At 36.3% G+C, this 14,547-nt stretch overlaps 1 protein-coding gene across 30 annotated transcripts in view; it reads right to left on the bottom strand.

The window, feature by feature from the left end:
• Positions 1-14,547, bottom strand: part of MYCBP2 (MYC binding protein 2) — a 263,861-nt gene that overhangs the window by 237,770 nt on the left and 11,544 nt on the right. The gene's annotated exons all lie outside the window — the stretch shown is intronic.

Raw genomic sequence — 14,547 nt, 5'->3', positions numbered from 1 at the left:
GCATAAAGTAATAGTGGTGGTAGTGAAAAATAAATAAATAAAATACTAGATGCCGCAGAGTTCAAGTCCTTAAGATTTGATACCTAATTTGATGGAAGCAGTGATAGAGAAAACAATTTTAAGCATTGGTCCCTTGGAAGTCAAGGATGCCATTCACAAAAAATGAAGTCAGGAGGAAGAGTTGGTTTGAAAGGAAAAAATGGGGTTCAATTTTGAAGATATCTGAGTTCAAGATGATGAAATGTCAATAAGACATACATGAGCAACAAGCATAAGAAAATTTTATCCTTGACATTTCCTTCACCTTCACTCTCCAAACCAAAATAATCACCAAAACCCAATAATTATACCTCATGTGACTCTGTTCACACCATCTCTACTCTTGTTATGCTAATAATCTATGCCACCACTACTTTTTGCCTGGATTCCTGCAAAAGCATCTTAAATCATTTCTACACATTCACATTTGCTCCCATTTCAATCCATTCTTCACAGGAACCTGAGTCAACTTTTTAAAACACAAATCTGAGTGGGTAATTCCCCCACTTAAAACCCTTAGTATCTTTTCAACTCCATTAAGATAAAGTCAAAAGCATCAACATGGTTTAAAAGATCCTCCTGCAAGCTCTGACTTCCGCCAACCTCTTCTGTCTCATGTTGCATCTCTCTCCAATTTGTTCATCATACTCCAGTCACCAAGGGCACTCTTTCAGTTGTTTCAACCTGCTGGGCTCTTTAGGGATCTTCACAAAAGGCTTTCCCTCAGCCTAGAATGCTCTCTCACAGCTTCTGTTTTAACAACTAGCCATCGCTGAGGTCCCAACATAAGTGTAACTTACTGAAGAAAGTCTTTTTAACTCTCCATACTGGGTTATTTTCCCTAATAAACATTGTTGTCTTATCATAACTGTGCAGAGACTATGTCTTTCTTGTTCCTGCTGTGGCCTCATTGCCCAGAAAAGTGCCTGGAACATAGTACTCAGCAGTATTTTGAGAGAGAGAGAGAGAGAAAGAAAAAGTGGGAAGGAGAAAGGAAGGGAAGAAAAAAAGGAAGCTAAGACCTACAGTTACTCAAAAAGTCTAAGGTTTCCTCAAAAAGTAAAATGAGCAGAGGACCAATGACAGATCTATTGATATGCCAATGCATTTAAAGGGTATCTAGCCAGAAATATCCATTAAGGAGTTACCAATGGGATTATTTTACACAGTTTTTGGTGCAAAGGGTATAATGGAGAAATTATGTATATGGATGAGATTTCACCAAGATAGTATGCTACAAAAGTAAAGATGAGAAATATGATTAACAGTGTGAAATGCGACACAAGCACAGACAGACCTGTCTGAACAACAGACCTGTCTGAACAACTATGAGCACTGTGAAAGCATGAAGAATGTCTATTTCAACTATTTTCAACACCTGCTTCAGTGTCTAACACACCATGATACTCAAGAGATATTAGAGGAACGAATAAGTGAATGAAAAATAATGACCATATTTCATGTGTGGTTTAGGAAACCAACCTTCATTAACACTAAGTTTACACGAAGAATATCTGGCATTGAGGAACAGAAATATGAAATTGTTAAAAGGTTACCCCATTCTTATGCAATTTAGAAAAATACCAAGGTTCATTCAAAATCAAATATAAGGCAACGTATTTTATTGCTGGTTTAAATGTGTTGAAATCAGAAGTGTAGAAGTGATGTGGGTTATGTGTCGAGGCTGTGTGTGTAAACTTGCTAAAACTTAAAATTCCAGCATAAGCCATGTGTGCATGCAAACAATAAGAGCTGCAACCCCACCTTTCATAACCATGCCAACCACTCCAGTCTGCCTAGTTCCCAGAAAGCCAATTAAGTGATACAGGCTCTATAAACTTTGGATATTCAGGGAGGATGCAAACTAAATATGTTAATTCAAGCTTACCTGGAATGTGAGGGATATGTGTTAATTCAAGCTTATCTGGTACTCAAACAAAGCACCATTTGATTCCCCACTCCTACATCCTCTGTAAAAAAGGGACCCAAAAATCCTATTCAGGACTCAGCTCTTTGGACAAGAGTCTGCCATGCCTGGCTGGTCGTTAACAAATTTTCCTTCTCAAAAATAAAAAAACAAAACAACAACAACAAAAAAAAAACCAAAACCAATCTTTGGGGAAGCAGAATATATAAATCTACTTCAGATAGATTTCCTGAACCTGAGTTATCAATGATTTAAATTTTCACAATTATAAACCAATGGTTTGTCTGTTTTATATAATGGACATCATTAAAGTACAAATGACTTTATATGCAATTCCAAAATATGAATGTTGCCAATTTTCAGTGAATCTGGATGCACTGATTCCTCAATACAGACTAAATGAAGAACCAGCTTTCCCCAATTTCTTACAAATTAATTTTACTGTGTTTCTTGTTTGTTTGGATTATTAGGGATGGAGAGTTGTCAACAAGAGTCAGAAATGATCAAAAATTATATGAAGAAAACCTATATTCAATACTGAAAAGCAAAAATGTTATTCATTAATAACAGAACATCTCACTACATGACTGCATTTTAGCACTAAGCCTAGGGAAGTAGATTTGGCTCAACAGATAGAGCATCCGCCTACCACATGGGAGGTCCAGGGTTCAAACCCAGGGCCTCCTGACACGTGTGATGAGCTGGCCCACATGCAGTGCTGATGCACGCAAGGAGTGCCCTGCCATGCAGGGGTATCCCCCGCATAGGGGAACCCCACATGCAAGGAGTGTGCCCTATAAGGAGAGCCGCCCAGTGTGAAAAAAGTGCAGGCTGCCCAGGATGGCGCCACACACATGGAGAGCTGACAAAGCAAGATGACGCAACAAAAAGAGACACAGATTCCTGGTGCCGCTGACAAGAATACAAGCAGACAAGAATACAATACAGAAGAATACACAGTGAATGGACAGAGAGAGCAGACAACTGGGTGGGGGGAGTGGGGAAAGGGAGAGAAATAAAAAAAAAATTTAAAAAAATTAAAAAAAAAAAAAGACCTAAGCCTGAACAAATTTTTTGTGATAGATGAAGTAAAGGAAAAACTCTAGAAACCAATCTTACATATGAACAATTAACCTTAGCATTTCTGATGATTTAGAATATTAAATCAATAGGAACCTAATAAAGAATATCTTTGATAGATTCTGTAAGATTTGTAGTCATCCCACAAAAAGAACCTCATGCCCATGAGAAAATGAAAGGTAAAGGCTAGAAACAAGCCTGAAATGTACATTTTAAATAATTACTTTAAAAATTCCAAAGATGTTTTCTTACTAGCTACCACTGTTTAAAGAAAACCAAAAATTTCTGCAATATAAAAACAAACTTTAGAAGTTCAGTGGTATAGATCATTAGTTTCTCTATCAGCTTATTACTGGGATCTGTTTTAAAACAAAACAAAAATTAGTCATAATAATTTAAAATCTCTCACTTTGCATGTCTCTTCATTTGTAAAATAAAGAGGTGAAGGAGATTGTCTCAGGTGCTCTGTCTAGCTCTAAAATGCTAGGATTCATAACTCCAAATTTAAGGCAATTCTTCAACAAAGTTTCAGTCTGTTAAATTTCACTTAGTAATGAGAAATTAAAAATTCTCAAATTTAGGTCTAAAACAGACACAGGCAAAATTTTTCTGCAAAGGATCAAAAAATAAATGTTTTACATGTGGGCCATATAGTCTCTGTTGCAGCATTCAATATACAAACAAATGAGAGCAACTGTATTACAAAAAAACTCTATGAAAATTTGAATTTCATATAATTATTGTGTTATAAAACTTTTTTTTTTAACCTTTTGAAAATATTAAATCTATTTTTAGTTCATAGGCCATACAAAAACAGGCATTGGGCCAGATCTGGTCTGTTGGACATAGTTTGCTGACCTCCTAGTTTACAGCATACTTTGATAAACAGGCTTCTGTTAGAAAAAAAAATATTGCTATTAGTATGCTATACAGATAAAACTTCTCAGAACATTACTATGCTTATGCAAATATGCACTCTTTTTTGTGCGTATTTCCTTTTTTTTTAATTTTTAATTTTTTAAAAAGACATTTAGATTACATAAATGTTACATAAAAAATATAGGGGATTCCCATATGTCCCGTTCCCCACACCATCCACATTACAAATATGCACTCTTAAAATAATCTGCCTCTTCTTTTTGTAAAGATAAACCCCTGACTTCCTCTTCCCTAAAGTAGTATACTAAATATCAGCAAGCAATTGTTCTTCCTTCAAAAACTGTAAGATTGAGGCTGGTTAGTATAGGAAAAGGGAAGACTTGGATCACAGGTGAAGACCCGGCAGACAACATGGCCAAGAGACAACATGGCTGTGAGAGCCCACCCAGAAACCTCCTGAGGGATCCCACCCAGAAACCTCCTGAGGGATCCCACAAGGGAAATTTCATTTGGAATGAGAATCCTACTTGGGGTCAAAGGAAAGTCCTGGATATCCTCAAAAGGCCTCATCATTGGCTAACTGAGAAATGACAGGTGAGGCAACAAATCAGAACAGCAAACAGACTTTAAAGAGCCCTGACCTGGGGTCCCACGCTCAACTCACTCTGTAATAGGCCCATGGTCCCTGCACGGATCATGTACTTTTCTTGTTTCTTAATGAACTCTTTACTTCCTTGCCTACTCTATGGGGTGTCCTTAAATTATTTTATGTGACTAAGTCAAGAATCTAGAAGCCCAGACACCAGAGCCACCCGGTAAAAATATAGGAGAGCTGTAGAAACATGGAGGACTAGATGATCTAAAAATCCAGAGCTAAAAGAGCACTTCCAAGTAGAGGTGAGACAACTGCTATTTTCCTTTTTCTTTTCGTGGGCACATCTGCTGCTTAATTCCCAACTGTATTGAAGAGTCTGAGCACAGTGAGGGCTGAGCTTAGCATAGGAGGAACTATGGTAGAGTAAACAAGAAAGTAGTATTACTTTGGATGTCTGCATGGCTGGAATGACAGAATGTAATCTAGAAATGTCCCAAATATGTGGTCAACTTTCCCAATGGTAGTGACAGGGCAATGAGGAAGTACAAGGAGGCTAGACCAAAATGGCAAAAGCAAATTTTCCACAGTTTCCCAGTGCTTAGAAGAAAAAGTCCCAGCAGAGGAAGGGGTCTAAAATAAACACACGGCAATTTTGCCCTAGATACATCTGAAACCAAAGGTGGACAGTCTGAAACCCAGAGTGATGCTGCTCAATTCCCAACTGTACTGAAGTCATCAATATCTCATCCTATATGCTTAATAGAGTAAAAAGCAAACCTTCCTGTTGTCTGAAAGAAAGTAACTGCTCTTTTCCACACAGTATTAGGCATACAATAAAAATATTAAGAGATACCCAAAAAAGACAATCAAGATAAAACAATTAGGCAGATTTTGAAATTAGGAGACAAGACTTGACATAGATGAAAAGATGAACAAAACGACTGGAAATAATGGAATTTTAAACAGAACCTATTAAAAAAATAAACAAATGTGATGAGAAGTTAATATCCGAAATAAAGAACCTGTCCCATGGCTTTGAGAGTAGAACTGTCACAGAGGAAAACAAGACACATGGACCCGAAGACAAGTCAGGAGAAACTATCCAAACTGAAGCACAGGAAAAAAAGAATGGAACAAACAGAATCGAGAGTATGAGATGTACGGTACACAGTTAAATGGTCTCATATTCAAGAAATAAAGAATCTCAGAGAGAAAAGAAAACATGGAATAAAAAAATAAGAGAAGAGAAAGACAAATTTCCAAATCAACACAGAGTTTCAAGAAACTCAGTGACCCTCAAGCAAGAAAATGCAAAGAAAACCATACTAGTCATATACCATAATTAAACTGCTAAAAACAAAGGATAAAGAGTAAATCTTAAAAACAGCCAGAGAAAAAGAGATAAACTCAAAGGAACAACAATAAGATTGATGGCTTCCACTCATTGTGTCAAAAAGTCCTGAGGAGGGTGCAGGGGGAATCTGGCAACCTAGAATTATAAGCTCATCAATGACATCCTTAAAAAATGAAGGCGGATAAAAGAAGTTTTGAGATCTGCAAAGCTGCTTTAATTTATCACCAATAGGCCAACATCACAAGAAATACAAAAGGAAGTTCTTCTTTTAATAATTGACATGCATATTTTTAAATAAAAAGACAAATATTTATAAAAAACAATGAGAAGCGGATGTGGCTCAACTGACAAAAAGTGTCTGCCTACCACATGGGAGGTTCAGGGTTTGATACCCAGGGCTTCCTGGCCCGAGCTGTGAGCTGGCCCACGGGCAGGGCTGCCGCTTGCAAGGAGTGCCATGCCACGCAGGGGTGCCCCCAGGGTAGGACTGCCCCATGCACAAGGAGTACGCCCTGCAAGGAGAGTCACCCTGCACAAAAAAGTGCAGCCCGCCCAGGAGTGGCGCCACACACACGGAGAGCTGACACAGCAAAATGACACAACAGAAAGAGACACGGATTCCCAGTGCCTCCTGAAAAGAATGCAAGCAGACACAGAAGAACACACAGTGAATGGACAGAGAGCAGATAACGGGCGGTGGGGGAATAAATTTTAAAAATCTTGAAAAAAATGATGGAAAAGACATCATGAGCACCCTCCCCGCTCTCCCTAAAATTGCTAGCATGGCTATATTAGCATCTAACAAAGCAATCTGTAAGGCTAAAAGTAAAATGAGAGATGAGACAGAGCATTTCATAATGCTAAAGGATCAACTCAATAGAAAAACATAATCCTAAGTCTGAATATATCTAATAGCATAGTTTTAAAATATGAGAGAATTTTCAGGAAGATGGTGGAGTAGGGAACTCCAGGGCTCACTCCTCCAAAACAGCTAATGGACAGGCAAGAGTTATCAGAAACAACTGTTCTGAGGCTCCAGAGGCCAGGGGAGCACTGTACAGCATCCAGAGAAGAGCGGGAGGAAAAGGCTGAGAAACTAGTAAAAAACTGCAAGTAGCTCACTCCAAGGCAGCTGCCGGCACCCATGCCCCCTCTCCAAGCCGGCTGCCTTGGGGTCTTGTCTCTGGCTGGCTGCTGCAGACAGAGAGGGACTTGGAAGCTTTGTCCCCAAGAACGAGGGAGGTAGAGTATGTATGGCCAAGCACTGTCACAGCTTTTGATCGGTGAATTCAGGTCACTAAATCCTAAGAATCTTACTTAAAGACATATACTAATCAGAATGTCAAATGCCAAAGACAGAGAGAATGCTGAAAGCAGCAGGAGAAAAGCTATTTATCACATACAAGGAACCACAATAAGACTAAGTGCAGACTTCTCATCAGAAACCACAGGGGTAAGAATGCAGTAGTATGATAATATTTAAGGTACTAAAAGAGAAAAAGCATCAGCCAAGAATTCTTTATCTGTCAAAACCGTCCTTCAAAAATGATGGAGGGTTAAAATATTCAAAGATAAACAGAACTACATAGAGTCCATCAAAAAAAAGACCTGCCCTACAATAAATACTAGAAGGAGTCTTGCAGGGTGAAAGGAAAAAACAGGAGAAAGAGGCTAGGAATAGAGTGTAGAAATGAAGATTATCAGTGAGGATAACTAAAAAGGTAAAAAGAGAGAAAAAAAATAAGACATGACATAGAAAAACAAAAAACTAAACTTATTGAAGTACTGCCTTTCCAGTAATAATATTGAATGTAATTGGATTAAGCTCCCCAATCAAAGTAAAAAGATTGGAAGAATGGATAGGAAAAAGTATGATCCAATCATATGCTGTCTAAAAGAGACTCCTCTTAGACGGAAAAGCACAGATAGGCTGAAAGTGAAAGGTTGGAAAAGATATCCTATGCAAACAGTAACAACAACAACAAAGAACTGGGGAAGCTATACTAATATAGGACAAAATAGACTTTAAATGTAAAAATGTTTTGAGACAAAGAAGGAAACTATATATTAATAAAAGGGGCAATCCACCAAGAAATAATAATCATAAATATTTATGCATTTAACCATAGTGCCCCAAAATACATGAAGCAAACCCTGCAAAACTGAAGGGAGAAATAGACACCTCTACGATATCAATTAAAGACTTCAATAAACCATTTTCATCAATAGATAGAACATCTAAACCAGAGGTTCTTTTTTGTTCCATGGCTACCTTTGCCAGTCAGGTGAAAACCACAGAACCCTTCTCAGTATGTAGCAGCAGATAGTTTTATGACACTCAACATCAGAAGTCAGAGAAAATAAGGATAGTAAGTTGATTTTTTTCAATTCAAGCTTATGGACCCCTGAAATTCATGGAACCCTGGTTAAAAACACCTGATCTAGACAGAGAATCAATAAGGAAACAGAGAACTTGAATAATTTGATATGTGAACTAACCCTAACAGACAAAGACAGAACACTGTACCCCAAAACAGCACAATATACATCCTTCTCAAGTACACATGGATCATTCTCCAGGAAAGACCACAGGTTAGGTCGGAAAAGAAGTTTCAATATATTTTAAAAGACTGAACTTATACAAAGCATCTTCTCTGACCACAATGGAATGAAGCTGGAAATCAACAATAGGCAGAGAACTGAAAATTGATAGATACATGGAAGTTAAATAATACACTCAAATATAGTGGGTCAACATATCAAAATTTATGAGTTGCAGCAAAGGCAGAGCTGAGAGGGAAATTTATAGCCCTAAACACCTACATTAAAAAAAGAAAAGCTAAAATCAGACATAAATGCACACCTGGAGGAACCAGAAAAAGAACAGCAAACTAATCCCAAAGCAAGCAGAAGAAATAGCAAGTATTAGAGTAGAAATAAATGAACTTGAGGAAAAAGTAGAATTAACAAAACCAAAAGTTGGTTCTTTGAGATGATCAATAAAATTCACAAACACTTAAACTGATAAACAAAAGGGGGAAGATGCAAACAAATAAAAGCAGAAATGAGAGTGGAGATATTACCAGGGACCCCACAAAAAATAAAAAGAATCAGAAAAGGATACTATGAAAAACTTTATGTCAACAAATTAGACAACTTAGATGAAATGAATTTTTAGAAACCCATGAATAAGCTTCACTGACTCTAGAAAAAATAGACTTCAACAGACCAATAGCAAGTAAAGAGATTTGAATCAGTCATCGAAAACCTCCCAACAAAGAAAATTCCAGAACCATTCAGCTTCACAAGTGAATTTTATCAATCATTCCAGGAAGATTTAATACCAGTCCTGTTCAAACTCTTCTGAAAACACTAAATCTAACTCATTCTATGAAGCCAACACACCCTAATAACACAGCAAGATAAAGATACAAGAAAAGAAAATTAGAGACCAGTTTCTCTAATGAATATAGATGTAAAAATCCTCAAAAAAAAAACTTACAAATCGAATCCAATAGCACATTAAAAGAATTATACGCCATGACCAAGTGGATTTTATTCCAGGTATGCAAGGGTGGTTTAAAACAAGAAAATTAGTTAATATAATATGCCACATTAAAAAATAGAGGGGAGAAACCATGTGACCATCTTGATGGATGCATAAAAGGCATTTGACAAAATCCAGCATCCTTTCTTGATAAAAACACTTTGAAAGACAGGAATAGAAGGAAACTGGTACCCAAGTGCAAAAGAATGAAAGAGGGTCCCTATATCACACCTTAAACAAAAAATAACTCAAAATGGATCAAAGACCTAAACACAAGGAAAAGGACCACAAAACTCCTAGAAGAAAATTTGGGAAAGCATCTTCAAGATCTTGTACTAGGCAATGGTTTCTTGGCTTTAAACCCGAAACACAAGCAACAAAAGAAAAATAGATAAACAGACCTCCTCAAAATTAAAACCTTTTCCACCTCAAAGGACTTTGTCAAGAAGGTGAAAAGTCTACCTATTCAATTGGAGAAAATATTTGGTATCCACATATCCAATATCCAATAAGGGTTTAACATACAAAATATATGAAGAAATCCTACAACTCAACAAACATTAAAAAGACAAATAACCCAATTAAAATTGGGCAAAAGACTTGAATAGGCATTTCTCCAAAGAGGATATACAAATGGCTAAAAAGCCCATGAAAAGATGTTCAACCTCAATAGCTATTAAGCAAATGTAAATCAAAACTACAATGAGATACTATTTCACACCCACTGGAATGACTACTATAAAAATTTAAAAAAAAGCCACAGAAAACAAGTATTGTAGAGGATGTGGAGAAACAGAAACATTCAGTCACTGCTGGTAGGAATGTAAAATGGTGCAGTTCAGAAGAAATGAAGCAGGGACTCGAACAGACATTTCCACACTGATGTTCATAGCAGCATTATCCACAACTGCCAAAAGATGGCATCAACCCAAATGTCCATCAACCAATGAGTGCATAAACAAAATGTGATATATACATACAATGGAGTATTATTTAGCTGTGAAAAATAATGAAGTCCTGATGTATGTGACAACATGGTTGAATCTTGAGGACATTCTGTTGAGTAAAATAAGTCAGACACAAAAGTACAAATATTATTTGATCTCACTGATATAAAATAATTATAATAAGTAAACTAGTTAGAATCAAGTATATAGGTTACCAAGGGATAAAATAGGAGTAGAGAAAGGAGAGCTAGTGCTCAGTTTGTGCAGAATTTCTATTTAGGTTGATTGTAAATATTCGGAAATGGATAGTGATGATGGTAACACGTTATTTTGAGTATAATTAAGACCACTGAATTATGTTTGCAATGAAACCTGTTGTGGACGATAGACTGTGATTAGTCATACCAATATAAGAATGCTCTTTCATGAATTAAAACAAATGTATAACACTATTACATGGTGTTAATAATAGGATGGTATATGGGGGGAAATACACCTAATATAAACTATGGGCTATAGTTAACAGTATAATTTTAATATTCTTTCATCAGATGTAACAAAGGTATCACACTAATGCAAAGTGTCAATAATACAGGGTATATATGAATGTTGCATTTTTAATATGACTTTTCTGTAAACCTTCCTTCTCCGATTAAAAAAAATTACCATAATTTTTAAAAAGTATGCTAAGTGAAAGAAACCAGACATGAAGTACTACATATTATATGATTCCATTTATATAAACTGTAAATATAAATTTATGGAGACAGAATTAGACTAATGGTTACATACGGCTCAGGAAGGATATAGAAGGAAGGAAAAAATAACAGCAAATATTAACTAAATAAAAAGCAAATATTCAATGGAGAAAATCAAGGAACCAAAAACTGATTCTCTGAAGATATTAATAAACATAACAAATCTGCAGCAAGAGTGATGAGGAAAGAATGAAAATACAAATCACTAATATGAGGAATGAGAAAGGGGATGCCACTACAGATCCTGCCCATAAGTTTCATCACTTAAATAAAATGGACATGGGAAGTGAACTTGGCCCAGTAGATAGGGCGTCCGCCTACCACATGAGAGGTCTGCGGTTCAAATCCCGGACCTCCGTGACCTGTGTGGAGCTGGCCCACGCGCAGTGCTGATGCGTGCAAGGAGTGCCCTGCCACGCAGGGGTGTCCCTGTGTAGGGGAGCCCCACGTGTGAGGAGTGTGCCCCATAAGGAGAGCCGCCCAAGCCAAAGAAAGTGCAGCCTGCCCAGGAATGGCACTGCACACACAGAGAGCTGATGCAGCAAGATGACGCAACAAAAAGAAACACAGATTCCCATGCCGCTGACAACAACAGAAGCGGACAAAAAGAACACCCAGCAAATGGACACAGAGAACAGACAACTGGGGTGGGGGAGAAATAAATACAATAAATCTTTAAAATAAATAAAGAAATAAAATGGACAAATTTATTGAAAAATATAACTTCTCAATATTGAACAAGGGAAAAATGGATTATTTTAATAGTCCTGTATCTACAGAGAAATAGAATCCCTGATCAAAAACCTTCAATGGACAAATTTATTGAAAAATATAACTTCTCAATATTGAACAAGGGAAAAATGGATTATTTTAATAGTCCTGTATCTACAGAGAAATAGAATCCCTGATCAAAAACCTTCCCACAGAGAAAACTCTAAGCTCAGATAGTTCAATAGTGAATTCTTCCAAACAATATCAATCTTAGACTAGTTCTTACAAAGAATATAAAAAGAGGGAACACATCCTAACTCCCTTTATGAGACTAGCATAACTTTGGTGCCAAAGCTGAAGAAATTTCAAATTATGAAAATTTCACACCAATATCTTCCATGAACACAGACGTAAAAATACCACAGAGTCAAAAAGTGGAAACAATCGATGTTCATCAATTGATGAATGGATAAACAAAATGTGGTACAAAGACTGCAAAGGGCCACAAATTGTATGATTCCGTTTATATGAAATGTCTGAGAACAGGCATATCCGTAGAATCAGGAAGTAGATTCCTGGTTGTAGGGGGAAGAGGAAAAGGTGGAGTGTCTGATAAATAGACACAGACTTTCTTTTTGGGGTGATGAAAATGTTCTTCTTGCAAATTTTGTGAGTATATAAAAAAGCATTTAACTGTGTACTATCAAAAGGTGACTTTATGGTATGTGAATTTATATCTCACTTAAAAAAATTACATGAAGGAAAAACACAATTGACCTAAAAAAAATTTTCAATGTCCAGCAATATATAGAGGATAATACATAATGGCCAAGTAAGGTTCATTCCAGACATGCAAAACTGAATCAATATAATTAGAGGTAACAGAATAAAGGAGAAAAATACATATGACCATTTCAGCAGAATGATGCAGAAAAGACATTTTATACAAATCAATCATTCATGATGAAACTCCTCAGTTATCTAGGAGCAGAAGGGAACTTAATGGGGATTATTTATAAAAATCCTACAGCTACCATTATACTTGGTGATGAAAAATTAAACACTTCCATTGAGTAAGGGGAATAAAACAAGGATTTATACTATTACCACTCCTATTTAACACTGTACTAGTCAAGTAAAAGCAATAAAAGGCATGACAGTTGAAAAGTTAAAAAATAAAGCATTTGTATTTGCACATAACATAATTGTATTCCTAGAAAATATAAAACAATTACAAAAAAGAATAAGTGAAATGATCAATGTCACTGGATACAAGATGAATTATTTTAAAAATCAGCTGATTAATAAAACACTATATATAAATGGAGGAAGCTTTTCTATAGAAGCCAAAATCATTGCCCTGTGTAATTAATGTAATGATACATCATTGTGTTCAAGCATTACTGAATAAATTAGGGAGGAACAGTAGTCTGATTACTAAGTAGAAAATTTTTATTTACTTAGCCTAATAATTAGTAATAAGAAAAGAGTTTTAACAGTTCAAGTTGATAATAGAGGAAACGCAAGGGGATTCCTACATAGGATTTTGGTCTTTTGATCTTATTTGGAGGTCTTCGCATTAGCTACCCTGGCATAAAGCTACCCTGGCAATAGGAAGAATAGCAAAAGAAAAAGGGAAAGGGTATGGAAAGAGGGAATGAGAAATCTCTGAAAAGTTGTGATTATAGACCATGCTTCATGTAGATTTACAACCTGGGTACATCTAGCCTAAATGGGCAGGGAAACTCAAGCCATAAACTTTAGGAAGGCAACCTATTCATTCCAGGCCTCAGAGAACCACCACAAATAACTTTTCAAGGGCAAAGACAGCTAGCAGTCAGAATAACCAAGTACATAAAGAGGCAAGGCACCGTTCGTGAGATCTAGCAGAAATACACAACAGAAAAAGAACTAAACAGATTTCAGATGGTAGAATTTTCACACAGATTATAACACAAACTATGCTTACAAAATTTAAATAAAAGACTAGCTTTTAAAATATCTTCAGGGAACAAGGAACATAGCGAATTTGAAACAAAGTAAAATCAAACTTCTGGACCTGAAAAATGCAATAAATCAAATACTCAACAGGTAGGTTACAGTATGTTATATACAGTCGAATAAAGAATTTGAGATCTAGAAAAAAAATCTAGAACTCAGAAAGACAAAAAGTTTAAAAATATGTCCTTAAAAGACCTTTTCCAATTTCCAAACCTCATCCTCCAACTCCTTTTATCCTTCCTTTCATTCACTGAATCCACCACCATCCTTGAAATTTTCCTCAATCACACTATCTCCTTGTTCACTCTTTCATCTCTTTTTTCTATGGCTTCTAACTTTGGATGCCTACTGGTCTCCCTCAATAGGGAAAAAAAAAAGTTTAAATGATTCTCTATCCCTCTTCATTACTAAATTTCTTAGAGGAGTAGGGGGAGAGTCATCTTCATTTTCTCTAACTTTCTCAACCACTTACTATCAAACTCCTACAAGTCTACGAGACTTCTCAATACCACAAATTTTTTAGTTGCCAACTCAACTCCCATTCTTCAGTCTTTATCCTTCATATCCTTCCACATATGATTACTGGCAAACAGTACTTCTTTAAATAATTTCCTCTTAGCGTCTAGTGCTTCTGTGCTCTTCCCAACTTTGATAATGATTTGTTCTCACTCTTTTTCATTGACCATTTCTTCCTTTCCTTGTCCCTTAA

Source organism: Dasypus novemcinctus, chromosome 15 (assembly GCF_030445035.2).
Source record: "Dasypus novemcinctus isolate mDasNov1 chromosome 15, mDasNov1.1.hap2, whole genome shotgun sequence".
Classification (NCBI taxonomy): Eukaryota; Metazoa; Chordata; class Mammalia; order Cingulata; family Dasypodidae; genus Dasypus; species Dasypus novemcinctus.
This window is presented reverse-complemented; position numbering and strand designations above follow the sequence as displayed.